Source organism: Ostrea edulis, chromosome 3, assembly GCF_947568905.1.
Source record: "Ostrea edulis chromosome 3, xbOstEdul1.1, whole genome shotgun sequence".
Taxonomy (NCBI): domain Eukaryota; kingdom Metazoa; phylum Mollusca; class Bivalvia; order Ostreida; family Ostreidae; genus Ostrea; species Ostrea edulis.
In genome coordinates, this window is record NC_079166.1 from 80,058,010 (window position 1) to 80,085,236 (window position 27,227).

At 32.4% G+C, this 27,227-nt stretch overlaps 1 protein-coding gene across 1 annotated transcript in view; it reads right to left on the reverse strand.

Annotated features, from left to right (window-relative positions):
* LOC125676201 (uncharacterized) overlaps positions 1-27,227 on the reverse strand; it is a 249,116-nt gene that overhangs the window by 203,524 nt on the left and 18,365 nt on the right. The window lies entirely within an intron of this gene.

Below are 27,227 nucleotides of genomic sequence, written 5' to 3' on the forward strand. Positions count from 1 at the left end.
TTATACTGCTGTAGTTACCTCTCAGTTTTATGCTGTTGAAGTTACCTCTCTGTTTTATGCTACTGTAGTTACAGTCAGATTTAAACTACTATTGTTACCTGTCACTTTTATGCTACTGTTGTTACCTGTCAGTTTTATACCGGTCTAGTTACCTGTCAGTTTTATATTGTTGTAGTTACCTGTCAGTTATATTCTATTGAAGTTACCTCTCAGTTTTATGCTGCTTTAGTTTTCTGTCAGTTTTATACTACTGTAGTTATCTGACAGTTTTACATGAATACTGCTCTAGTTACGTGTCAATTTTATACTGGTGTAGTTATCTCTCAGTTTTAAACTGTTGTAGTTACCTGTCAGTTTTATACTGTTGTAGTTACTTGTCAGTTTTATACTGTTGTAGTTACTTGTCAGTTTAATACATTTGTAGTTACCTGTCAGTTTTATACTACAATAGTTATCTGTCAGTTTTATACTTTTGAAGTTTCCTGTTAGATTTATATTACTGTATTTACCTGTTAGTGTTATACTGCTGTAGTTACCTGTCATTTTTCTATAGCTGTAGTTACCTGTCAGTTTGATACTACTGTCGTTACCTGTCAGTTTTATACTGTTGAAGTTACGTGTCAATTTTATACTGTTTTATTTACTTGTCAGTTTTATACTGTTGTAGTTACCTTTCAGTTTTATACAGCTGTAGTTACCTTTCAGTTTTATACTGTTGTAGTTACCTGTCAGTTTTATACTGTTGTAGTTACCTGTCAGTTTTATACTAATGTAGTTACCTGTCAGTTTTATACTATTGAAGTTTCCTGTCAGTTTTATAGAACTATAATTACCTGTCAGTTTTATATTGTTGTAGTTACCTGTCAGATTTATAATGCTGTAATTACCTATCAGTTTAATACTACTATAGTGACCTGTCAGTTTTATAATGCTGTACTTACCTGTCAGATTTATAATGCTGTAATTACCCGTCAGTTTTATACTGTTGTAGTTACCTGTTAGTTTTATACTGTTGTAGTTACCTGTCAGTTTTCTATAGCTGTAGTTACCTGTCAGTTATAATCTATTGAAGTTACCTCTCAGTTTTATGCTGCTTTAGTTTTCTGTCAGTTTTATACTACAGTAGTTACCTGTCAGTTTTATACTACTGTAGTTATCTGACAGTTTTACATGTATAATGCTCTAGTTACGTGTCAATTTTATACTGGTGTAGTTATCTCTCAGTTTTATACTGGTGTAGTTATCTCTCAGTTTTATACTGTTGTAGTTACCTGTCAGTTTTATACTACAGTAGTTATCAGTCAGTTTTACATGTATACTGTTCTAGTTACGTGTCAATTTTATACTGGAGTAGTTATCTCTCAGTTTTTTACTGCTTTAGCTACCTGTCAGTATTATACTGTTGTAGTTACCTGTCAGTTTTATACTGTTGTAGTTACCTGTCAGTTTTATACTAATGTAGTTACCTATCAGTTTTATACTATTGAAGTTTCCTGTCAGTTTTATAGTACTGTAGTTACCTGTCAGATTTATAATGCTGTAATTACCCGTCAGTTTTATACTGTTGTAGTTACCTGTTAGTGTTATACTGCTGTAGTTACCTGTCAGTTTTCTATAGCTGTAGTTACGTGTCAGTTTGATACTACTGTCGTTACCTGTCAGTTTTATACTGTTGAAGTTACGTGTCAATTTTATACTGTTTTAATTACTTGTCAGTTTTATACTGTTGTAGTTACCTGTCAGTTTTATACAGCTGTAGTTACCTGTCAGTTTTATACTGTTGTAGTTACCTGTCAGTTTTATACTGTTGTAGTTACCTGTCAGTTTTATACTAATGTAGTTACCTGTCAGTTTTATACTGTTGAAGTTTCCTGTCAGTTTTATAGTACTGTAGTTACCTGTCAGATTTATAATGCTGTAATTATCTATCAGTTTAATACTACTATATTTACCTGTCAGTTTTATAATGCTGTAGTTACCTGTCAGATTTATATTACTGTTGTTACCTGTTAGTTTTATATTGCTTTAGTTATCTGTCAGTTTTATGCTGCTGTAGTTACCTGTTAGTTTTAAATTACAGTAGTTACCTGTCAGTTTTATTCTGTTGTAGTTATTTGTCAGTTTTATACTACTGTAGTTACCTGTCAGTTTTACATGTATACTGCTCTATTTACGTGTCAATTTTATACTGGTGTAGTTATCTGTCAGTTTTATACTGTTGTAGTTACCTGTAAGTTTTATACTGCTGCAGTTACCTGTCAGTTTTATTCTGTTATAGTTACCTGTCAGTTTTATACTTTTGTAGTTACATGTCAGTTTTATGCTGCTTTAGTTATCTGTCAGTTTTAAACTGCTATAGTTACCTGTCAGTTTTATATTCCTGTAGTTACATGTCAGTTTTATACTGCTTTAATTACCTGTCACTTTTACCTGTAGTTACCTGTTAGATTTATACTGTTGTAGTTATCTCTGAGTTTTATACTGCTGTGGTTTTTTGTCAGTTTTATACTGTTGTAGTTACCTGTCAGTTTTATACTGTTGTAGTTCCCTATTATTTTTTGTACTACTGTAGTTACCTGTCAGTTTTATACTGTTGTAGTTACCTGTCAGTTTTATACTAATGTAGTTACCTGTCTGTTTTATACTATTGAAGTTTCCTGTCAGTTTTATAGAACTATAATTACCTGTCAGTTTTATATTGTTGTAGTTACCTGTCAGATTTATAATGCTGTAATTACCTATCAGTTTAATACTACTATAGTGACCTGTCAGTTTTATAATGCTGTAGTTACCTGTCAGATTTATAATGCTGTAATTACCCGTCAGTTTTATACTGTTGTAGTTACCTGTTAGTTTTATACTGTTGTAGTTACCTGTCAGTTTTCTATAGCTGTAGTTACCTGTCAGTTATAATCTATTGAAGTTACCTCTCAGTTTTATGCTGCTTTAGTTTTCTGTCAGTTTTATACTACAGTAGTTACCTGTCAGTTTTATACTACTGTAGTTATCTGACAGTTTTACATGTATAATGCTCTAGTTACGTGTCAATTTTATACTGGTGTAGTTATCTCTCAGTTTTATACTGGTGTAGTTATCTCTCAGTTTTATACTGTTGTAGTTACCTGTCAGTTTTATACTACAGTAGTTATCAGTCAGTTTTACATGTATACTGTTCTAGTTACGTGTCAATTTTATACTGGAGTAGTTATCTCTCAGTTTTTTACTGCTTTAGCTACCTGTCAGTATTATACTGTTGTAGTTACCTGTCAGTTTTATACTGTTGTAGTTACCTGTCAGTTTTATACTAATGTAGTTACCTATCAGTTTTATACTATTGAAGTTTCCTGTCAGTTTTATAGTACTGTAGTTACCTGTCAGATTTATAATGCTGTAATTACCCGTCAGTTTTATACTGTTGTAGTTACCTGTTAGTGTTATACTGCTGTAGTTACCTGTCAGTTTTCTATAGCTGTAGTTACGTGTCAGTTTGATACTACTGTCGTTACCTGTCAGTTTTATACTGTTGAAGTTACGTGTCAATTTTATACTGTTTTAATTACTTGTCAGTTTTATACTGTTGTAGTTACCTGTCAGTTTTATACAGCTGTAGTTACCTGTCAGTTTTATACTGTTGTAGTTACCTGTCAGTTTTATACTGTTGTAGTTACCTGTCAGTTTTATACTAATGTAGTTACCTGTCAGTTTTATACTGTTGAAGTTTCCTGTCAGTTTTATAGTACTGTAGTTACCTGTCAGATTTATAATGCTGTAATTATCTATCAGTTTAATACTACTATATTTACCTGTCAGTTTTATAATGCTGTAGTTACCTGTCAGATTTATATTACTGTTGTTACCTGTTAGTTTTATATTGCTTTAGTTATCTGTCAGTTTTATGCTGCTATAGTTACCTGTTAGTTTTAAATTACAGTAGTTACCTGTCAGTTTTATTCTGTTGTAGTTATTTGTCAGTTTTATACTACTGTAGTTACCTGTCAGTTTTACATGTATACTGCTCTATTTACGTGTCAATTTTATACTGGTGTAGTTATCTGTCAGTTTTATACTGTTGTAGTTACCTGTAAGTTTTATACTGCTGCAGTTACCTGTCAGTTTTATTCTGTTATAGTTACCTGTCAGTTTTATACTTTTGTAGTTACCTGTCAGTTTTATGCTGCTTTAGTTATCTGTCAGTTTTAAACTGCTATAGTTACCTGTCAGTTTTATACTGTTGTAGTTGCCTATTATTTTTTGTACTACTGTAGTTACCTGTCAAATTTATACTACTGTTGTTACCTGTCACTTTTATACTACTGTAGTTACATGTCAGATTTATACTACTGTTGTTACCTGTCACTTTTATACTACTGTTGTTACCTTTCAGTTTTATACCGCTCTACTTACCTGTCAGTTTTATATTGTTGTAGTTACCTGTCAGTTTTATTTTGTTTTAGTTTTCTGTCAGTTTTATATTGTTGTAGTTGCCTGTCAGTTTTATACAGCTATAGTTACCAGTCAGTTTTATTCTGTTGTAGTTATCTGTCAGTTTTATACTACTGTAGTTACCTGTTAGTTTGATACTGTTGACGTTACATGTCAATTTTATACTGGTGTAGTTACCTGTCAGTTTTATACTGTTGTAGTTACCTATCAGTTTTATACTACTGCAGTTACCTGTCAGGTTTATACTGCTGTAGTTACCTGTCAGTTTTATACTGTTGAAGTTACCTCTCAGTTTTACACTACTGTAGTTACAATCAGATTTATACTACTGTTGTTACCTTTCACTTTTATACCGCTCTAGTTACCTGTCAGTTGTATATTGTTGTAGTTACCTGTCAGTTTTATACAGCTATAGTTACCAGTCGGTTTTATTCTGTTGTAGTTATCTGTCAGTTTTATTCTGTTGTAGTTACCTGTCAGTTTTATACTGTTGTAGCTACCTGTCATGTTTTATACTACAGTAGTTACCTATCAGTTTTATACTACTGCAGTTACCTGTCAGGTTTATACTACTTTAGATATATCCCCATTTTAAATAACTCTAGTTACCTGCTAGTTTTATACTGTGGTAGATAACTGTCAGTTTTACACTGTTGTAGTTACCTGTTAGTTTTATACTGTTGTAGTTACCTGTCAGTTTAAACAGCTATAGTTACCTATCAGCTTTATACTGTTGTAGTTACCTGTCAGTTTTATACTCCTGTAGTTATATGTCAGTTTATACTACTGTAGTTACATGTCAGTTTTATACTGTTGTAGTTACCTGTCAGTTTTATACTACAGTAGTTACCTGTCAGTTTTATACTGTTGTAGTTACCTGTCAGATTTATACTGTTGTGGTTACCTCTCAGTTTTATACTGTTGTAGTTACCTATCAGTTTTAAACTACAGTAGTTACCTATCAGTTTTATACTACTGTAGTTAACTGTCAGGTTTATACTATTGTAGTTACCTGTCAGGTTTATAATGTTCTAGTTACCTCTCAGTTTTATACTACTGTAGTTACCTCTCAGATTTATTCTGCTATTGTTACCTGTCACTTTTATACTACTGTTGATACCTGTCAATTTTATACCGCTCTAGTTACCTGTCAGTTTTATATTTTTGTAGTTTCCTGTCAGTTTAATACTATTGAAGTTACCTCTCAGTTTTATGCTGCTTTAGTTTTCTGTGAGTTTTATACTGCTCTAGTTACCTGTAAGTTTTATACTACAGTAGTTATCTGTCAGTTTTACATATATACTTCTCTAGTTACGTGTCAATTTTATCCTGGTGTAGTTATCTGTCAGTTTTATACTGTTGTAGTTACCTGTAAGTTTTATACTGCTGCAGTTACCTGTCAGTTTTATTCTGTTATAGTTACCTGTCAGTTTTATACTTTTGTAGTTACATGTCAGTTTTATGCTGCTTTAGTTATCTGTCAGTTTTAAACTGCTATAGTTACCTGTCAGTTTTATATTCCTGTAGTTACATGTCAGTTTTATACTGCTTTAATTACCTGTCACTTTTACCTGTAGTTACCTGTTAGATTTATACTGTTGTAGTTATCTCTGAGTTTTATACTGCTGTGGTTTTTTGTCAGTTTTATACTGTTGTAGTTACCTGTCAGTTTTATACTGTTGTAGTTGCCTATTATTTTTTGTACTACTGTAGTTACCTGTCAGTTTTATACTGTTGTAGTTACCTGTCAGTTTTATACTAATGTAGTTACCTGTCTGTTTTATACTATTGAAGTTTCCTGTCAGTTTTATAGAACTATAATTACCTGTCAGTTTTATATTGTTGTAGTTACCTGTCAGATTTATAATGCTGTAATTACCTATCAGTTTAATACTACTATAGTGACCTGTCAGTTTTATAATGCTGTAGTTACCTGTCAGATTTATAATGCTGTAATTACCCGTCAGTTTTATACTGTTGTAGTTACCTGTTAGTTTTATACTGTTGTAGTTACCTGTCAGTTTTCTATAGCTGTAGTTACCTGTCAGTTATAATCTATTGAAGTTACCTCTCAGTTTTATGCTGCTTTAGTTTTCTGTCAGTTTTATACTACAGTAGTTACCTGTCAGTTTTATACTACTGTAGTTATCTGACAGTTTTACATGTATAATGCTCTAGTTACGTGTCAATTTTATACTGGTGTAGTTATCTCTCAGTTTTATACTGGTGTAGTTATCTCTCAGTTTTATACTGTTGTAGTTACCTGTCAGTTTTATACTACAGTAGTTATCAGTCAGTTTTACATGTATACTGTTCTAGTTACGTGTCAATTTTATACTGGAGTAGTTATCTCTCAGTTTTTTACTGCTTTAGCTACCTGTCAGTATTATACTGTTGTAGTTACCTGTCAGTTTTATACTGTTGTAGTTACCTGTCAGTTTTATACTAATGTAGTTACCTATCAGTTTTATACTATTGAAGTTTCCTGTCAGTTTTATAGTACTGTAGTTACCTGTCAGATTTATAATGCTGTAATTACCCGTCAGTTTTATACTGTTGTAGTTACCTGTTAGTGTTATACTGCTGTAGTTACCTGTCAGTTTTCTATAGCTGTAGTTACGTGTCAGTTTGATACTACTGTCGTTACCTGTCAGTTTTATACTGTTGAAGTTACGTGTCAATTTTATACTGTTTTAATTACTTGTCAGTTTTATACTGTTGTAGTTACCTGTCAGTTTTATACAGCTGTAGTTACCTGTCAGTTTTATACTGTTGTAGTTACCTGTCAGTTTTATACTGTTGTAGTTACCTGTCAGTTTTATACTAATGTAGTTACCTGTCAGTTTTATACTGTTGAAGTTTCCTGTCAGTTTTATAGTACTGTAGTTACCTGTCAGATTTATAATGCTGTAATTATCTATCAGTTTAATACTACTATATTTACCTGTCAGTTTTATAATGCTGTAGTTACCTGTCAGATTTATATTACTGTTGTTACCTGTTAGTTTTATATTGCTTTAGTTATCTGTCAGTTTTATGCTGCTATAGTTACCTGTTAGTTTTAAATTACAGTAGTTACCTGTCAGTTTTATTCTGTTGTAGTTATTTGTCAGTTTTATACTACTGTAGTTACCTGTCAGTTTTACATGTATACTGCTCTATTTACGTGTCAATTTTATACTGGTGTAGTTATCTGTCAGTTTTATACTGTTGTAGTTACCTGTAAGTTTTATACTGCTGCAGTTACCTGTCAGTTTTATTCTGTTATAGTTACCTGTCAGTTTTATACTTTTGTAGTTACCTGTCAGTTTTATGCTGCTTTAGTTATCTGTCAGTTTTAAACTGCTATAGTTACCTGTCAGTTTTATACTGTTGTAGTTGCCTATTATTTTTTGTACTACTGTAGTTACCTGTCAAATTTATACTACTGTTGTTACCTGTCACTTTTATACTACTGTAGTTACATGTCAGATTTATACTACTGTTGTTACCTGTCACTTTTATACTACTGTTGTTACCTTTCAGTTTTATACCGCTCTACTTACCTGTCAGTTTTATATTGTTGTAGTTACCTGTCAGTTTTATTTTGTTTTAGTTTTCTGTCAGTTTTATATTGTTGTAGTTGCCTGTCAGTTTTATACAGCTATAGTTACCAGTCAGTTTTATTCTGTTGTAGTTATCTGTCAGTTTTATACTACTGTAGTTACCTGTTAGTTTGATACTGTTGACGTTACATGTCAATTTTATACTGGTGTAGTTACCTGTCAGTTTTATACTGTTGTAGTTACCTATCAGTTTTATACTACTGCAGTTACCTGTCAGGTTTATACTGCTGTAGTTACCTGTCAGTTTTATACTGTTGAAGTTACCTCTCAGTTTTACACTACTGTAGTTACAATCAGATTTATACTACTGTTGTTACCTTTCACTTTTATACCGCTCTAGTTACCTGTCAGTTGTATATTGTTGTAGTTACCTGTCAGTTTTATACAGCTATAGTTACCAGTCGGTTTTATTCTGTTGTAGTTATCTGTCAGTTTTATTCTGTTGTAGTTACCTGTCAGTTTTATACTGTTGTAGCTACCTGTCATGTTTTATACTACAGTAGTTACCTATCAGTTTTATACTACTGCAGTTACCTGTCAGGTTTATACTACTTTAGATATATCCCCATTTTAAATAACTCTAGTTACCTGCTAGTTTTATACTGTGGTAGATAACTGTCAGTTTTACACTGTTGTAGTTACCTGTTAGTTTTATACTGTTGTAGTTACCTGTCAGTTTAAACAGCTATAGTTACCTATCAGCTTTATTCTGTTGTAGTTACCTGTCAGTTTTATACTCCTGTAGTTATATGTCAGTTTATACTACTGTAGTTACATGTCAGTTTTATACTGTTGTAGTTACCTGTCAGTTTTATACTACAGTAGTTACCTGTCAGTTTTATACTGTTGTAGTTACCTGTCAGATTTATACTGTTGTGGTTACCTCTCAGTTTTATACTGTTGTAGTTACCTATCAGTTTTAAACTACAGTAGTTACCTATCAGTTTTATACTACTGTAGTTAACTGTCAGGTTTATACTATTGTAGTTACCTGTCAGGTTTATAATGTTCTAGTTACCTCTCAGTTTTATACTACTGTAGTTACCTCTCAGATTTATTCTGCTATTGTTACCTGTCACTTTTATACTACTGTTGATACCTGTCAATTTTATACCGCTCTAGTTACCTGTCAGTTTTATATTGTTGTAGTTTCCTGTCAGTTTAATACTATTGAAGTTACCTCTCAGTTTTATGCTGCTTTAGTTTTCTGTGAGTTTTATACTGCTCTAGTTACCTGTAAGTTTTATACTACAGTAGTTATCTGTCAGTTTTACATATATACTTCTCTAGTTACGTGTCAATTTTATCCTGGTGTAGTTATCTGTCAGTTTTATTCTACTGTAGTTACCTGTCAGTTTTACATGTATACTGCTCTAGTTAGGTGTCAATTTTGTACTGGTGTAGTTATTTGTCAGTTTTTTACTGTTGTAGTTACCTGTCAATTTCAAACTGGTGTAGTTATCTGTCAGTTTTATACTGTTGTAGTTACCTGTCAGTTTTATACTGTTATAGTTACCTGTCAGTTTTATACTGTTGTAGTTACTTGTCAGTTTTATACTAATGTAGATACTGTTGTAGTTACTTGTCAGTTTTATACTAATGTAGATACCTGTCAGTTTGATACTGTTATAGTTACATGTCAATTTTATACTGGTGTAGTTATCTGTCAGTTTTATACTACTGTAGTTAACTGTCAGATTTATACTACTGTTGTTACCTGTCACTTTTATACTACTGTTGTTACTTGTAAGTTTTATGCTGTTTTAGTTTTCTGTCAGTTTTATACTGCTGTAGTTGCCTGTCAGTTTTATACTGTTGTAGTTACCTTTCAGTTTTATATTAATGTAGTTACCTGTCAGATTGATACTGCTGTAGTTACCTGTCAATTTTATACTGGTGTAGTTATCTGTCAGTTTTATACTGTTGTAGTTACCTGTCAGTTTTATACTGTTGTAGTTACCTTTCAGTTTTATACTGGTGTAATTATCTGTCAGTTTTATACTGTTGTAGTTACCTGTCAGTTTTATACTTTTGTAGTTACCTGTCAGTTTTATACTACAGTAGTTATCTGTCAGTTTTACATGTATACTGCTCTAGTTACGTGTCAATTTTATACTGGTGTAGTTATCTGTCAGTTTTATACTGTTGTAGTTACCTGTCAGTTTTATACTGTTGTAGTTACCTGTCAGTTTTATACTGTTGCAGTTACCTCTCAGTTTTATACTACTGTAGTTACCTGTAAGTTTTATACTGCTGTAGTTACCTGCCAATATTATACTGGTGTAGTTTTCTGTCAGTTTTATACTGTTGTAGTTACCTGTCAGTTTTATACTGGTGCAGTTACCTGTCAGTTTTATACTGTTGTAGTTACCTGTCAGTTTTATACTTTTGTAGTTACCTGTCAGTTTTATGCTCCTGTAGTTACCTGTCAGTTTTACATGTATACTGCTCTATTTACGTGTCAATTTGATACTGGTGTAGTTATCTCTCAGTTTTATACTGTTGTAGTTACCTTTCAGTTTTATACTGCTTTAGTTACCTTTCAGATTTATACTAATGTAGTTACCTGTCAGATTTATACTGCTGTACTTACCTGTCAGTTTTATACTGTTGTAGTTATCTCTCAGTTTTATACTACTGTAGTTACCTGTCAAATTTACACTACTGTTCTTACCTGTCACTTTTATACTACTGTTGCTACCTGTCAGTTTTATACCGCTTTAGCTACCTGTCAGTTTTATATTGTTGTAGTTACCTGTCAGTTTTATACTATTTAAGTTAACTCTCAGTTTTATGCTGCTTTAGTTTTCTGTCACTTTTATATTGCTGTCGTTACCTGTTAGTTTTATACTACAGTAGTTATCTGTCAGTTTTATACAGCTATAGTTACCAGTCGGTTTTATTCTGTTGTAGTTATCTGTCAGTTTTATTCTGTTTTAGTAACCATTTAGTTTTATTGTGTTGTAGTTATCTGTCAGTTTTAAACTACTGTAGTTACCTGTCAATTTTACATGTATACTGCTCTAGTTACGTGTCAATTTTATACTACTATAGATATATCCCCATTTTAAATAACTCTAGTTACCTGCTAGTTTTATACTGTGGTAGATACCTCTCAGTTTTACACTGTTGTAGTTACCTGTTAGTTTTATACTGTTGTAGTTACCTGTCAGTTTTAAACAGCTATAGTTACCTATCAGCTTTATACTGCTGTAGTTACCTATCAGTTTTACACTGCTTTAATTACCTGTCACTTTTACCTGTAGTTACCTGTCAGTTTTATACTGATGTAGTTATCTCTCAGTTTATACTACTGTAGTTACATGTCAGTTTTATACTGTTGTAGTTACCTGTCAGTTTTATACTACAGTAGCTACCTGTCAGTTTTATACTGTTGTAGTTACCTGTCAGATTTATACTGTTGTGGTTACCTCTCAGTTTTATACTGTTGTAGTTACCTATCAGTTTTAAACTACAGTAGTTACCTATCAGTTTTATACTACTGTAGTTAACTGTCAGGTTTATACTGTTGTAGTTACCTGTCAGGTTTATAATGTTCTAGTTACCTCTCAGTTTTATACTACTGAAGTTACCTGTCAGATTTATTCTGCTATTGTTACCTGTCACTTTTATACTACTGTTGATACCTGTCAATTTTATACCGCTCTAGTTACCTGTCAGTTTTATATTTTTGTAGTTTCCTGTCAGTTTAATACTATTGAAGTTACCTCTCAGTTTTATGCTGCTTTAGTTTTCTGTGAGTTTTATACTGCTGTCGTTACCTGTTAATTTTATACTACTGTAGTTACCTGTCAGTTTTACATGTATACTGCTCTAGTTACGTGTCAATTTTGTACTGGTGTAGTTATCTGTCAGTTTTATACTGTTGTAATTACATGTCAGTTTTATACTGTTGTAGTTACCTATCAGTTTTAAAATACAGTAGTTACCTATCAGTTTTATACTACTGTAGTTAACTGTCAGGTTTATACTGTTGTAGTTACCTGTCAGGTTTATAATGTTCTAGTTACCTCTCAGTTTTATACTACTGAAGTTACCTGTCAGATTTATTCTGCTATTGTTACCTGTCACTTTTATACTACTGTTGATACCTGTCAATTTTATACCGCTCTAGTTACCTGTCAGTTTTATATTTTTGTAGTTTCCTGTCAGTTTAATACTATTGAAGTTACCTCTCAGTTTTATGCTGCTTTAGTTTTCTGTGAGTTTTATACTGCTGTCGTTACCTGTTAATTTTATACTACTGTAGTTACCTGTCAGTTTTACATGTATACTGCTCTAGTTACGTGTCAATTTTGTACTGGTGTAGTTATCTGTCAGTTTTATACTGTTGTAATTACATGTCAGTTTTATACTGTTGTAGTTACCTGTCAGTTTTATACTGTTGTAGTTACTTGTCAGTATTATACTAATGTAGTTACCTGTCAGTTTGATACTGCTGTAGTTACCTGTCAATTTTATACTGGTGTAGATATCTGTCAGTTTTATACTGTTGTAGTTACCTGTCAGTTTTATACTGTTGTAGTTACCTGTCAGTTTGATACTGTTGTAGTTACCTCTCAGTTTTATACTACTGTAGTTACGTGTCAGTTTTATACTACTGTAGTTACCTGTCAATTATACACTGGTGTAGTTATCTGTCAGTTTTATGCTGTTGTAGTTACCTGTCAGTTTTATACTGGTGCAGTTGTTTTACACTGTTGTAGTTACCTGTCAGTTTTATACTGTTGTAGTTACCTGTCAGTTTTATACTGCTTTAGTTACCTGTCAGTTTTATTCTGTTGTAGTTACCTGTCAGTTTTATACTGTTGTAGTTACCTTTCAGTTTTATACTAATGTAGTTAACTATCAGATTTATACTACTGTTGTTACCTGTCACTTTTATACTACTGTTGTTACCTGTCAGTTTTATGCTGCTTTAGTTTTCTGTCAGTTTTATACTGCTGTCGATACCTGTCAGTTTTATACTACTGTAGTTACCTGTCAGTTTTATACCGCTCTAGTTACCTGTCAGTTTTATACTACTGTAGTTACCTGTCAGATTTACATGTATACTGCACTAGTTACGTGTCAATTGTAGTTTTATGCTGCTTTAGTTTTCTGTCAGTTTTATACTGCTGTCCTTACCTGTCAGTTTTATACTACTGTAGTTACCTGTCAGTTTTATACCGCTCTAGTTACCTGTCAGTTTTATACTACTGTAGTTACCTGTCAGTTTTACATGTACACTGCTCTAGTTACGTGTCAATTTTATGCTGGTGTAGTTATCTGTCAATTTTATACTAGTGTAGTTACCTGTCAGCTTTCTACTGTTGTAGTTACCTCTCAGTTTTATGCTCCTGTAGTTACCTATCAGTTTTACATATATACTGCTCTAGTTACGTGTCAATTTTATACTTTTTAGTTATCTGTCAGTTTTATACTGTTGTAGGTACCTGTCAGTTTTATACTGTTGTAGTTACCTGTCAGTTTTTTACTGTTGTAGTTACCTCTCAGTTTTATACTACTGTAGTTACCTGTCAGTTTTATACTGCTGTAGTTACCTGTCAGTTTTATACTACTGTAGTTACCTGTCAGGTTTATACTGCTGTAGTTAACTGTCAGTTTTATACTGTTGAAGTTACCTCTCAGTTTTACACTACTGTAGTTACAGTCAGATTTATACTACTGTTGTTACCTTTCACTTTTTTACCGCTCTAGTTACCTGTCAGTTTTATATTGCTGTAGTTACCTGTCAGTTTTATACAGCTATAGTTACCAGTCGGTTTTATTCTGTTGTAGTTAACTGTCAGTTTTATTCTGTTGTAGTAACCAGTAAGTTTTATTGTGTTGTAGTTATCTGTCAGTTTTATACTACTGTAGTTACCTGTCAGTTTGATACTGCTGTAGTTACCTGTCAATTTTATACTGGTGTAGGTATCTGTCAGTTTTATACTGTTGTAGTTACCTGTCAGTTTTATAATGCTGTAGTTACCTGTCAGTTTTATACTGTTGTAGTTACCACTCAGTTTTATACTACTGTAGTTAACTGTCAGATTTATACTACTGTTGTTACCTGTCACTTTTATACTACTGTTGTTACTTGTTAGTTTTATGCTGTTTTAGTTTTCTGTCAGTTTTATACTGCTGTAGTTGCCTGTCAGTTTTATACTGTTGTAGTTACCTTTCAGTTTTATATTAATGTAGTTACCTGTCAGATTGATACTGCTGTAGTTACCTGTCAATTTTATACTGGTGTAGTTATCTGTCAGTTTTATACTGTTGTAGTTACCTGTCAGTTTTATACTGTTGTAGTTACCTTTCAGTTTTATACTGGTGTAATTATCTGTCAGTTTTATACTGTTGTAGTTACCTGTCAGTTTTATACTTTTGTAGTTACCTGTCAGTTTTATACTACAGTAGTTATCTGTCAGTTTTACATGTATACTGCTCTAGTTACGTGTCAATTTTATACTGGTGTAGTTATCTGTCAGTTTTATACTGTTGTAGTTACCTGTCAGTTTTATACTGTTGTAGTTACCTGTCAGTTTTATACTGTTGTAGTTACCTCTCAGTTTTATACTACTGTAGTTACCTGTAAGTTTTATACTGCTGTAGTTACCTGCCAATATTATACTGGTGTAGTTTTCTGTCAGTTTTATACTGTTGTAGTTACCTGTCAGTTTTATACTGGTGCAGTTACCTGTCAGTTTTATACTGTTGTAGTTACCTGTCAGTTTTATACTTTTGTAGTTACCTGTCAGTTTTATGCTCCTGTAGTTACCTGTCAGTTTTACATGTATACTGCTCTATTTACGTATCAATTTGATACTGGTGTAGTTATCTCTCAGTTTTATACTGTTGTAGTTACCTTTCAGTTTTATACTGCTTTAGTTACCTTTCAGATTTATACTAATGTAGTTACCTGTCAGATTTATACTGCTGTACTTACCTGTCAGTTTTATACTGTTGTAGTTATCTCTCAGTTTTATACTACTGTAGTTACCTGTCAAATTTATACTACTGTTCTTACCTGTCACTTTTATACTACTGTTGCTACCTGTCAGTTTTATACCGCTTTAGCTACCTGTCAGTTTTATATTGTTGTAGTTACCTGTCAGTTTTATACTATTTAAGTTAACTCTCAGTTTTATGCTGCTTTAGTTTTCTGTCACTTTTATATTGCTGTCGTTACCTGTTAGTTTTATACTACAGTAGTTATCTGTCAGTTTTATACAGCTATAGTTACCAGTCGGTTTTATTCTGTTGTAGTTATCTGTCAGTTTTATTCTGTTTTAGTAACCAGTCAGTTTTATTGTGTTGTAGTTATCTGTCAGTTTTAAACTACTGTAGTTACCTGTCAATTTTACATGTATACTGCTCTAGTTACGTGTCAATTTTATACTACTATAGATATATCCCCATTTTAAATAACTCTAGTTACCTGCTAGTTTTATACTGTGGTAGATACCTCTCAGTTTTACACTGTTGTAGTTACCTGTTAGTTTTATACTGTTGTAGTTACCTGTCAGTTTTAAACAGCTATAGTTACCTATCAGCTTTATACTGCTGTAGTTACCTATCAGTTTTACACTGCTTTAATTACCTGTCACTTTTACCTGTAGTTACCTGTCAGTTTTATACTGATGTAGTTATCTGTCAGTTTATACTACTGTAGTTACATGTCAGTTTTATACTGTTGTAGTTACCTGTCAGTTTTATACTACAATAGCTACCTGTCAGTTTTATACTGTTGTAGTTACCTGTCAGATTTATACTGTTGTGGTTACCTGTCAGTTTTATACTGTTGTAGTTACCTATCAGTTTTAAAATACAGTAGTTACCTATCAGTTTTATACTACTGTAGTTAACTGTCAGGTTTATACTGTTGTAGTTACCTGTCAGGTTTATAATGTTCTAGTTACCTCTCAGTTTTATACTACTGAAGTTACCTGTCAGATTTATTCTGCTATTGTTACCTGTCACTTTTATACTACTGTTGATACCTGTCAATTTTATACCGCTCTAGTTACCTGTCAGTTTTATATTTTTGTAGTTTCCTGTCAGTTTAATACTATTGAAGTTACCTCTCAGTTTTATGCTGCTTTAGTTTTCTGTGAGTTTTATACTGCTGTCGTTACCTGTTAATTTTATACTACTGTAGTTACCTGTCAGTTTTACATGTATACTGCTCTAGTTACGTGTCAATTTTGTACTGGTGTAGTTATCTGTCAGTTTTATACTGTTGTAATTACATGTCAGTTTTATACTGTTGTAGTTACCTGTCAGTTTTATACTGTTGTAGTTACTTGTCAGTATTATACTAATGTAGTTACCTGTCAGTTTGATACTGCTGTAGTTACCTGTCAATTTTATACTGGTGTAGATATCTGTCAGTTTTATACTGTTGTAGTTACCTGTCAGTTTTATACTGTTGTAGTTACCTGTCAGTTTGATACTGTTGTAGTTACCTCTCAGTTTTATACTACTGTAGTTACGTGTCAGTTTTATACTACTGTAGTTACCTGTCAATTATACACTGTTGTAGTTACATGTCAGTTTTATACCGTTGTAGTTACCTGTCAGTTTTATACTGTTGTAGTTATCTGTCAGTTTTATACTTTTGTAGTTACCTGTCAGTTTTATACTACAGTAGTTATATGTCAGTTTTACATGTATACTGCTCTAGTTACGTGTCAATTTTATACTGGTGTAGTTATCTGTCAGTTTTATACTGTTGTAGTTACCTGTCAGTTTTATACTGTTGTAGTTACCTGTCAGTTTTCTACTGTTGTAGTTACCTCTCAGTTTTATACTACTGTAGTTACCTGTCAGTTTTATACTACTGTAGTTACCTGTCAGTTTTACATGTATATTGCTCTAGTTACATGTCAATTTTATACTGGTGTAGTTATCTGTCAGTTTTTTACTGTTGTAGTTACCTGTCAATTTTATACTAGTGTAGTTACCTGTCAGCTTTCTACTGTTGTAGTTACCTCTCAGTTTTATGCTCCTGTAGTTACCTATCAGTTTTACATATATACTGCTCTAGTTACGTGTCAATTTTATACTTTTTAGTTATCTGTCAGTTTTATACTGTTGTAGGTACCTGTCAGTTTTATACTGTTGTAGTTACCTGTCAGTTTTTTACTGTTGTAGTTACCTCTCAGTTTTATACTACTGTAGTTACCTGTCAGTTTTATACTGCTGTAGTTACCTGTCAGTTTTATACTACTGTAGTTACCTGTCAGTTTTACATGTATATTGCTCTAGTTACGTGTCAATTTTATACTGGTGTAGTTATCTGTCAGTTTTTTACTGTTGTAGTTACCTGTCAATTTTATACTAGTGTAGTTACCTGTCAGTTTTCTACTGTTGTAATTACCTCTCAGTTTTATACTACTGTAGTTGCCTGTCAGTTTTATACTGCTGTAGTTACCTGTCAATTATATACTGGTGTAGTTATCTGTCAGTTTTATGCTGTTTTAGTTACCTGTCAGTTTTATACTGGTGCAGTTGTTTTACACTGTTGTAGTTACATGTCAGTTTTATGCTCCTGTAGTTACCTATCAGTTTTACATATATACTGCTCTAGTTAAGTGTCAATATTATACTGGTGTAGTTACCTGTCAGTTTTATACTGTTGTAGTTACGTTTCAGTTTTATACTAATGTAGTTACCTGTCAGTTTTATACTGCTGTACTTACCTGTCAGGTTTATAGTGCTGTAGTTACCTGTCAGTTTTATACTGTTGTAGTTATCTCTCAGTTTTATGCTACTGTAGTTACCTGTCAAATTTATACTACTGTTGTTACCTGTCACTTTTATACTACTGTTGTTACCTGTCAGTTTTATACCGCTCTAGTTACCTGTCAGTTTTATATTGTTGTAGTTACCTGTCAGTTTTATACTATTTAAGTTAACTCTCAGTTTTATGCTGCTTTAGTATTCTGTCAGTTTTATACTGCTGTAGTTACCTGTCAGTTTTATATGTATACTGCTCTAGTTACGTGTCAATTTTATACTACTATATATACATCTTCATTTTAAATAACTGTAGTTACCTGCTAGTTTCATACTGCTGTAGTTACCTGTCAGTTTATTACTGTTATAGTTACATTTCAGTTTTAAAGAGATATAGCTACCTGCTGTAGTTACCCGTCAGTTTTATACTGCTCTAGTTATCTGTGAGTTTTAAACTGTTGTAGTTACATGTCAGTTTAGTACTGTTGTAGTTACCTTTCAGTTTAATACTATTGAATTTCCCTGTCAGTTTTATATTACTGTAGTTACCTGTCAGTTACGTCTCACTTTTATACTACCGTTGTTATCTGTCAGTTTTATACCGCTCTAGTTACCTGTCAGTTTTATATTGTTGTAGTTACTGTCAGTTTTATACAGCTAGAGTTACCAGTCGGTTTTATTCTGTTGTAGTTATCTGTCAGTTTTATACTCCTGTTGTTACCTATCAGTTTTATACTACTGTAGTTACCTGTCAGTTTTATTCCCCTATAGTTACCTGTCAGTTTTAAATGTATACTGCTCTAGTTACGTGTCACTTTTATACTGGTGTAGTTACCTGTCAGTTTTATACTACTGTAGTTACCTGTCAATTTTATACTGCTATAGTTACCTGTCAGTTTTATACTACTGTAGTTACCTGTCAGTTTTTCATGTATACTACTGTAGTTACATGTCAATTTTATACTACTATAGATACATCTCCATTTTAAATAACTCTAGTTACCTGCTAGTTTTATACTGCTCTAGTTACCTGTCAGTTTATTACTGTTATAGTTACCTGTCAGTTTTATACTGCTTTAGTTACCTGTCAGTTTTATACTGCTCTAGTTATCTGTGAGCTTTAACCTGTTATAGTTACCTATAAGTTTTATAATGCTGTAGTTACCTGTCAGTTTTATACTGTTGTAGTTAACTGTCAGTTTTATACTGCAGTAGTTACTTGTCAGTTTTATATAGCTGTAGTTACCTGTGAGTTTTATACTACAGTAGTTACCTGTCAGTTTTATACTACAGTAGTTATCTGTCAGTTTTATACTACTATAGTTACCTGTCAGTTTTATATTCTTGTAGTTACCTGTCAGTTTTATACTGTTGTAGTTACCTTTCAGTTTTATACTAATGTAGTTACCTGTCAGTTTTATACTGCTGTACTTACCTGTCAGGTTTATAGTGCTGTAGTTACATGTCAGTTTTATACTGTTGTAGTTATCTCTCAGTTTTATGCTACTGTAGTTACCTGTCAAATTTATACTACTGTTGTTACCTGTCACTTTTATACTACTGTTGTTACCTGTCAGTTTTATACCGCTCTAGTTACCTGTCAGTTTTATATTGTTGTAGTTACCTGTCAGTTTTATACTATTTAAGTTAACTCTCAGTTTTATGCTGCTTTAGTATTCTGTCAGTTTTATACTGCTGTAGTTACCTGTCAGTTTTATATGTATACTGCTCTAGTTTCGTGTCAATTTTATACTACTATATATACATCTTCATTTTAAATAACTGTAGTTACCTGCTAGTTTCATACTGCTGTAGTTACCTGTCAGTTTATTACTGTTATAGTTACATTTCAGTTTTAAAGAGATATAGCTACCTGCTGTAGTTACCCGTCAGTTTTATACTGCTCTAGTTATCTGTGAGTTTTAAACTGTTGTAGTTACATGTCAGTTTAGTACTGTTGTAGTTACCTTTCAGTTTAATACTATTGAATTTCCCTGTCAGTTTTATATTACTGTCGTTACCTGTCAGTTACGTTTCACTTTTATACTACCGTTGTTATCTGTCAGTTTTATACCGCTCTAGTTACCTGTCAGTTTTATATTGTTGTAGTTACTGTCAGTTTTATACAGCTAGAGTTACCAGTCGGTTTTATTCTGTTGTAGTTATCTGTCAGTTTTATACTCCTGTTGTTACCTATCAGTTTTATACTACTGTAGTTACCTGTCAGTTTTATTCCCCTATAGTTACCTGTCAGTTTTATATGTATACTGCTCTAGTTACGTGTCACTTTTATACTGGTGTAGTTACCTGTCAGTTTTATACTACTGTAGTTACCTGTCAATTTTATACTGCTATAGTTACCTGTCAGTTTTATACTACTGTAGTTACCTGTCAGTTTTTCATGTATACTACTGTAGTTACATGTCAATTTTATACTACTATAGATACATCTCCATTTTAAATAACTCTAGTTACCTGCTAGTTTTATACTGCTCTAGTTACCTGTCAGTTTATTACTGTTATAGTTACCTGTCAGTTTTATACTGCTTTAGTTACCTGTCAGTTTTATACTGCTCTAGTTATCTGTGAGCTTTAACCTGTTATAGTTACCTATAAGTTTTATAATGCTGTAGTTACCTGTCAGTTTTATACTGTTGTAGTTAACTGTCAGTTTTATACTGCAGTAGTTACTTGTCAGTTTTATATAGCTGTAGTTACCTGTGAGTTTTATACTACAGTAGTTACCTGTCAGTTTTATACTACAGTAGTTACCAATCAGTTTTATACTACTATAGTTACCTGTCAGTTTTATATTCTTGTAGTTATTTGTCACTTTTATAGTATTGAAGTTACCTGTCAGTTTTATGCTGCTTTAGTTATCTGTCAGTTTGAAACTGCTATAGTTACCTGTCAGTTTTATACTACTGTAGATACCTGTCAGTTTATTACTATTATTGTTACCTGTCAGTTTTAAACATCTATAGTTAAATAATAGTTTTATACTACTATAGTTACCTGTCGAATTTATACTGCTGTAGATTTATAGTTCTATTGTTACCTGCCAGTTTTATATCACTCTAGTTACCTGTTAGTTTTATAATGTTGCAGTTACCTGTCAGTTTTATACTATTGAAGTTACCTGTCAGGTTTATACTGCTGTAGTTACCTGTCAGTTTTACACAGGTGAAGTTAACTGTCAGGTTTATACTGCTGTAGTTACCTGTCAGTTTTATACTGTTGTAATTACCTCTCAGTTTTATACTACTGTAGTTACCTGTCATTTTTATACTACTGTTGTTACCTGTCAGTTTTATACCGCTCTAGTTACCTGTCAGTTTTATATTGTTGTAGTAGTTACGTGTCAGTTTTATAATGTTGTAGTTACCTGTCAGTTTTATACTACAGTAGTTTCCTATCAGTTTTATACTACTGTATTTACCCGTAAAATTTATACTGCTGTAGTTACCTGTCAGATTTATACTACTGTTGTTACCTGTTACTTTTATACTACTGTTGTTACCTATCAGTTTTATATCACTCTAGTTACCTGTCAGTTTTATATTGTTGTAGTTACCTGTCAGTTTTATACTATTGAAGTTACCTGTCAGGTTTATACTGCTGTATTTACATGTCAGTTTTATACTACTGAAGTTACCTGTCAGGTTTATACTGCTATAGTTACCTCTCAGTTTTATACTGTTGTTGTTACCTCTCAGTTTTATACTACTGTTGTTACCTGTCAGTTTTATACTACTGTTGTTACCTGTCAGTTTTATACAGCTATAGTTATCTGTGAGTTTTAAACTGTTGTAGTTACCTGTCAGTTTTATACTATTGAAGTTGCCTGTCAGTTTTATACTGCTGTAATTACCTGTCAGTTTTATATTACTGTAGTTACCTGTCAGATTTATAATGCTATAGTTATCTGTCAGTTTTTTTACTGTTGTAGTTACATGTCATTTTTATACAGCTGTAGTTACACGTCAGTTTTATACTGTTGTAGTTACCTGTCAGTTTTATACTACTGTTGTTACCTCTGAGTTTTATAATGTTGACGTTACATGTCAATTTTATACTGTTGTAGTTAATTGTTAGTTTTATACTGTTGTAGTTAGCTGTTAGTTTTATACTGTTGTAGTTACCTGTGAGTTTTATACTGCTGTAGTTACCGGTTAGTTTTATACTGTTGTCGTTACCTGTCAGTTTTATACTGCTGTAGTTACTTGTCAGTTTTATATTGTTGTAGTTACCTGTAAGTTTTATACTGCTGTAGTTACCGGTTAGTTTTATACTGCTGTCGTTACCTGTCAGTTTTATACTACTGTAGTTACATGCCAGTTTTATACAGCTATAGTTACCTATCAGTTTTATATCACTCTAGTTACCTGTCAGTTTTATATTCTTGTAGTTACCTGTCAGTTTTATACTATTGAAGTTACCTGTCAGGTTTATACTGCTGTATTTACATGTCAGTTTTATACTACTGAAGTTACCTGTCAGGTTTATACTGCTATAGTTACCTCTCAGTTTTATACTGTTGTTGTTACCTCTCAGTTTTATACTACTGTTGTTACCTGTCAGTTTTATACTACTGTTGTTACCTGTCAGTTTTATACAGCTATAGTTATCAGTCAGTTTTATTCTGTTGTAGTTATATGTCAGTTTTATACTACTGTTGTTACCTGTCAGTGTTACATGTATACTGCTCTAGTTACGTGTCAATTTTATACTGGTGTAGTTATCTGTCAGTTTGATACTTTTGTAGTTACCTGTCAGTTTTATACTGCTTTACTTACCTGTCAGTTTTATACTGCTGTAGTTATCTGTCAGTTTTATTCTGTTGTAGATACCTGTCAGTTTTATACTGTTGTAGTTACCTGTCAGTTTTATACTGCTGTAGTTATCTGTCAGTTGTAAAATGGTGTAGTTAGTTGTCAGTTTAATACTGCTGTAGTTACCTGTCAGTTTTATACTGCTGTTGTTACCTATCAGTTTTATACTGGTGTAGTTACCTGTCAGTTTTATACTGCTGTAGTTTCCTGTCAGTTTTATACTGCTGTAGTTATCTGCCAGTTTTATACTGTTGTAGTTACCTGTCAGTTTTATACTGTTGTAGTTACCTGTGAGTTTTATACTGCTGTAGTTACCTGTCAGTTTTATACTGCTATGGTTACCTGTCAGTTTTATACTGCATTAGTTAGCTGTCAGTTTTATACTGCTTTAGTTACCTGTCAGTTCATACTGCTCTAGTTACCTGTCAGTTTTATACTACTGTAGATACCTGTCAGTTTTACATGTATACTGCTCTAGTTACTTGTCAATTTTATACTACTGTAGATACATCTCCATTTTAAACAACTCTAGTTACCTGCTAGTTTTATACTGCTGTAGTTTCCTGTCTGTTTATTACTGTTATAGTTACCTGTCAGTTTTAAACAGCTATGGTTATCTGTCAGTTTTATACTGCTGTAGTTACCTGTCAGTTTTATACTGATCTAGTTATCTGTGAGTTTTAAACTGTTGTAGTTACCTGTCAGTTTTATACTATTGAAGTTGCCTGTCAGTTTTATACTGCTGTAATTACCTGTCAGTTTTATATTACTGTAGTTACCTGTCAGATTTATAATGCTATAGTTATCTGTCAGTTTTTTTACTGTTGTAGTTACATGTCATTTTTATACAGCTGTAGTTACACGTCAGTTTTATACTGTTGTAGTTACCTGTCAGTTTTATACTACTGTTGTTACCTCTGAGTTTTATAATGTTGACGTTACATGTCAATTTTATACTGTTGTAGTTAATTGTTAGTTTTATACTGTTGTAGTTAGCTGTCAGTTTTATACTGTTGTAGTTACCTGTGAGTTTTATACTGCTGTAGTTACCGGTTAGTTTTATACTGTCGTCGTTACCTGTCAGTTTTATACTGCTGTAGTTACTTGTCAGTTTTATATTGTTGTAGTTACCTGTAAGTTTTATACTGCTGTAGTTACCGGTTAGTTTTATACTGCTGTCGTTACCTGTCAGTTTTATACTACTGTAGTTACATGCCAGTTTTATACAGCTATAGTTACCTATCAGTTTTATATCACTCTAGTTACCTGTCAGTTTTATATTGTTGTAGTTACCTGTCAGTTTTATACTATTGAAGTTACCTGTCAGGTTTATACTGCTGTATTTACATGTCAGTTTTATACTACTGAAGTTACCTGTCAGTTTTATACTGCTATAGTTACCTCTCAGTTTTATACTGTTGTTGTTACCTCTCAGTTTTATACTACTGTTGTTACCTGTCAGTTTTATACTACTGTTGTTACCTGTCAGTTTTATACAGCTATAGTTATCAGTCAGTTTTATTCTGTTGTAGTTATATGTCAGTTTTATACTACTGTTGTTACCTGTCAGTTTTACATGTATACTGCTCTAGTTACGTGTCAATTTTATACTGGTGTAGTTATCTGTCAGTTTGATACTTTTGTAGTTACCTGTCAGTTTTATACTGCTTTACTTACCTGTCAGTTTTATACTGCTGTAGTTATCTGTCAGTTTTATTCTGTTGTAGTTACCTGTCAGTTTTATACTGTTGTAGTTACCTGTCAGTTTTATACTGCTGTAGTTATCTGTCAGTTGTAAAATGGTGTAGTTAGTTGTCAGTTTAATACTGCTGTAGTTACCTGTCAGTTTTATACTGCTGTTGTTACCTATCAGTTTTATACTGGTGTAGTTACCTGTCAGTTTTATACTGCTGTAGTTTCCTGTCAGTTTTATACTGCTGTAGTTATCTGCCAGTTTTATACTGTTGTAGTTACCTGTCAGTTTTATACTGTTGTAGTTACCTGTGAGTTTTATACTGCTGTAGTTACCTGTCAGTTTTATACTGCTATGGTTACCTGTCAGTTTTATACTGCATTAGTTAGCTGTCAGTTTTATACTGCTTTAGTTACCTATCAGTTTTATACTGGTGTAGTTATCTGTCAGTTTTATTCTGTTGTAGTTATCTGTGAGTTTTATACTACTGTAGTTACCTGTCAGTTTTATACTGTTGTAGTTACCAGTCAGTTTTATTCTGTTGTAGTTATCTGTCAGTTTTATTCTTCTGTAGTTACCTGTCAGTTTTACATGTATACTGCTCTAGTTACTTGTCAATTTTATACTACTGTAGATACATCTCCATTTTAAACAACTCTAGTTACCTGCTAGTTTTATACTGCTGTAGTTTCCTGTCAGTTTTTTACTGTTATAGTTACCTGTCAGTTTTAAACAGCTATGGTTATCTGTCAGATTTATACTGCTGTAGTTACCTGTCAGTTTTATACTGATCTAGTTATCTGTGAGTTTTAAACTGTTGTAGTTACATGTCAGTTTTATACTATTGAAGTTGCCTGTCAGTTTTATACTGCTGTAATTACCTGTCAGTTTTATATTACTGTAGTTACCTGTCAGATTGATAATGCTATAGTTATCTGTCAGTTTTTTTACTGTTGTAGTTACATGTCATTTTTATACAGCTGTAGTTACACGTCAGTTTTATACTGTTGTAGTTACCTGTCAGTTTTATACTACTGTTGTTACCTCTGAGTTTTATAATGTTGACGTTACATGTCAATTTTATACTCTTGTATTTACCTGTTAGTTTTATAGTGTTGTAGTTAGCTGTCAGTTTTATACTGTTGTAGTTACCTGTGAGTTTTATACTGCTGTAGTTACCGGTTAGTTTTATACTGTTGTCGTTACCTGTCAGTTTTATACTGCTGTAGTTACTTGTCAGTTTTATATTGTTGTAGTTACCTGTAAGTTTTATACTGCTGTAGTTACCGGTTAGTTTTATACTGTTGTCGTTACCTGTCAGTTTTATACTACTGTAGTTACATGCCAGTTTTATACAGCTATAGTTACCAGTCAGTTTTAGTGTGTTGTAGTTATCTGTCAGTTTTATACTACTGTAGTTAACTGTCAGTTTTACATGTATACTGCTCTAGTTACTTGTCAATTTTATACTACTGAAGATACATCTCCATTTTAAACAACTGTAGTTACCTGCTAGTTTTATACTGCTGTAGTTACCTGTCAGTTTATTACTGTTATAGTTAACTGTCAGTTTTAAACAACTATGGTTACCTGTCAGTTTTATACTGCTGTAGTTACCTGTCAGTTTTATACTGCTCTAGTTATCTGTGAGTTTTAAATTGTTGTAGTTACCTGTCAGTTTTATACTATTGAAGTTGCCTGTCAGTTTTATACAGCTGTAATTACCTCTCAGTTTTATACTACTATAGTGACCTGTCAGATTTATAATGCTGTAATTACCTTTCAGTTTTATACTACTATAGTGACCTGTCAGATTTATAATGCTATAGTTATCTGTCAGTTTTTTTACTGTTGTAGTTACCTGTCATTTTTATACAGCTGTAGTTACACGTCAGTTTTATACTGTTGTAGTTACCTGTCAGTTTTATACTACTGTTGTTACCTCTGAGTTTTATAATGTTGACGTTACATGTCAATTTTATACTGTTGTAGTTACCTGTTAGTTTTATACTGTTGTAGTTACCTGTCAGTTTTATACTTCAGTAGTTACCTATCAGTTTTATACTACTGTAGTTACCTGTCAGGTTTATACTGCTGTAGTTACCTGTCAGTTTTATACTACAGTAGTTACCTGTCAGTTTTATACTATTGTAGTTACATGTCAGATTTATACTACTGTTGTTACCTGTCAGTTTTATACTACTATTGTTACCTGTGAGTTTGATACCGCTCTAGTTTCCTTTCAGTTTTATATCAATGTAGTTACCTTTCAGTTTTATACAGCTATAGTTACCAGTCAGTTTTATTCTGTTGTAGTTATTTGTCAGTTCATACTGCTCTAGTTACCTGTCAGTTTTATACTACTGTTGTTACCTGTCAGTTTTACATGTATACTGCTCTAGTTACGTGTCAATTTTATGCTACTGTAGATACATCTCCATTTTAAATGACTGTAGTTACATGCTAGTTTTATACTGCTGTAGTTACCTGTCAATTTATTACTGTTATAGTTACCTGTCAGTTTTAAACAGTTATAGTTACCTGTCAGTTTTATACTGCTCTAGTTAACTGTGAGTCTTAAACTGTTGTAGTTACATGTCAGTTTTATAGTGTTGTAGTTACCTGTCAGTTTTATACTATTGAAGTTGCCTGTCAGTTTTATACTGCTGTAGTTATCTGTCAGTTTTATACTGCTCTAGTTAACTGTGAGTCTTAAACTGTTGTAGTTACATGTCAGTTTTATATTGTTGTAGTTACCTGTGAGTTTTATTTTGCTTTAGTTTTCTGTCAGTTTTATACTGCTGTAATTACCTGTCAGTTTTATACTACTATATTTACCTGTCAGTTTTATAATGCTGTAGTTACCTGTCAGTTTTTTACTGTTGTAGTTAGCTGTCAGTTTTATACTGT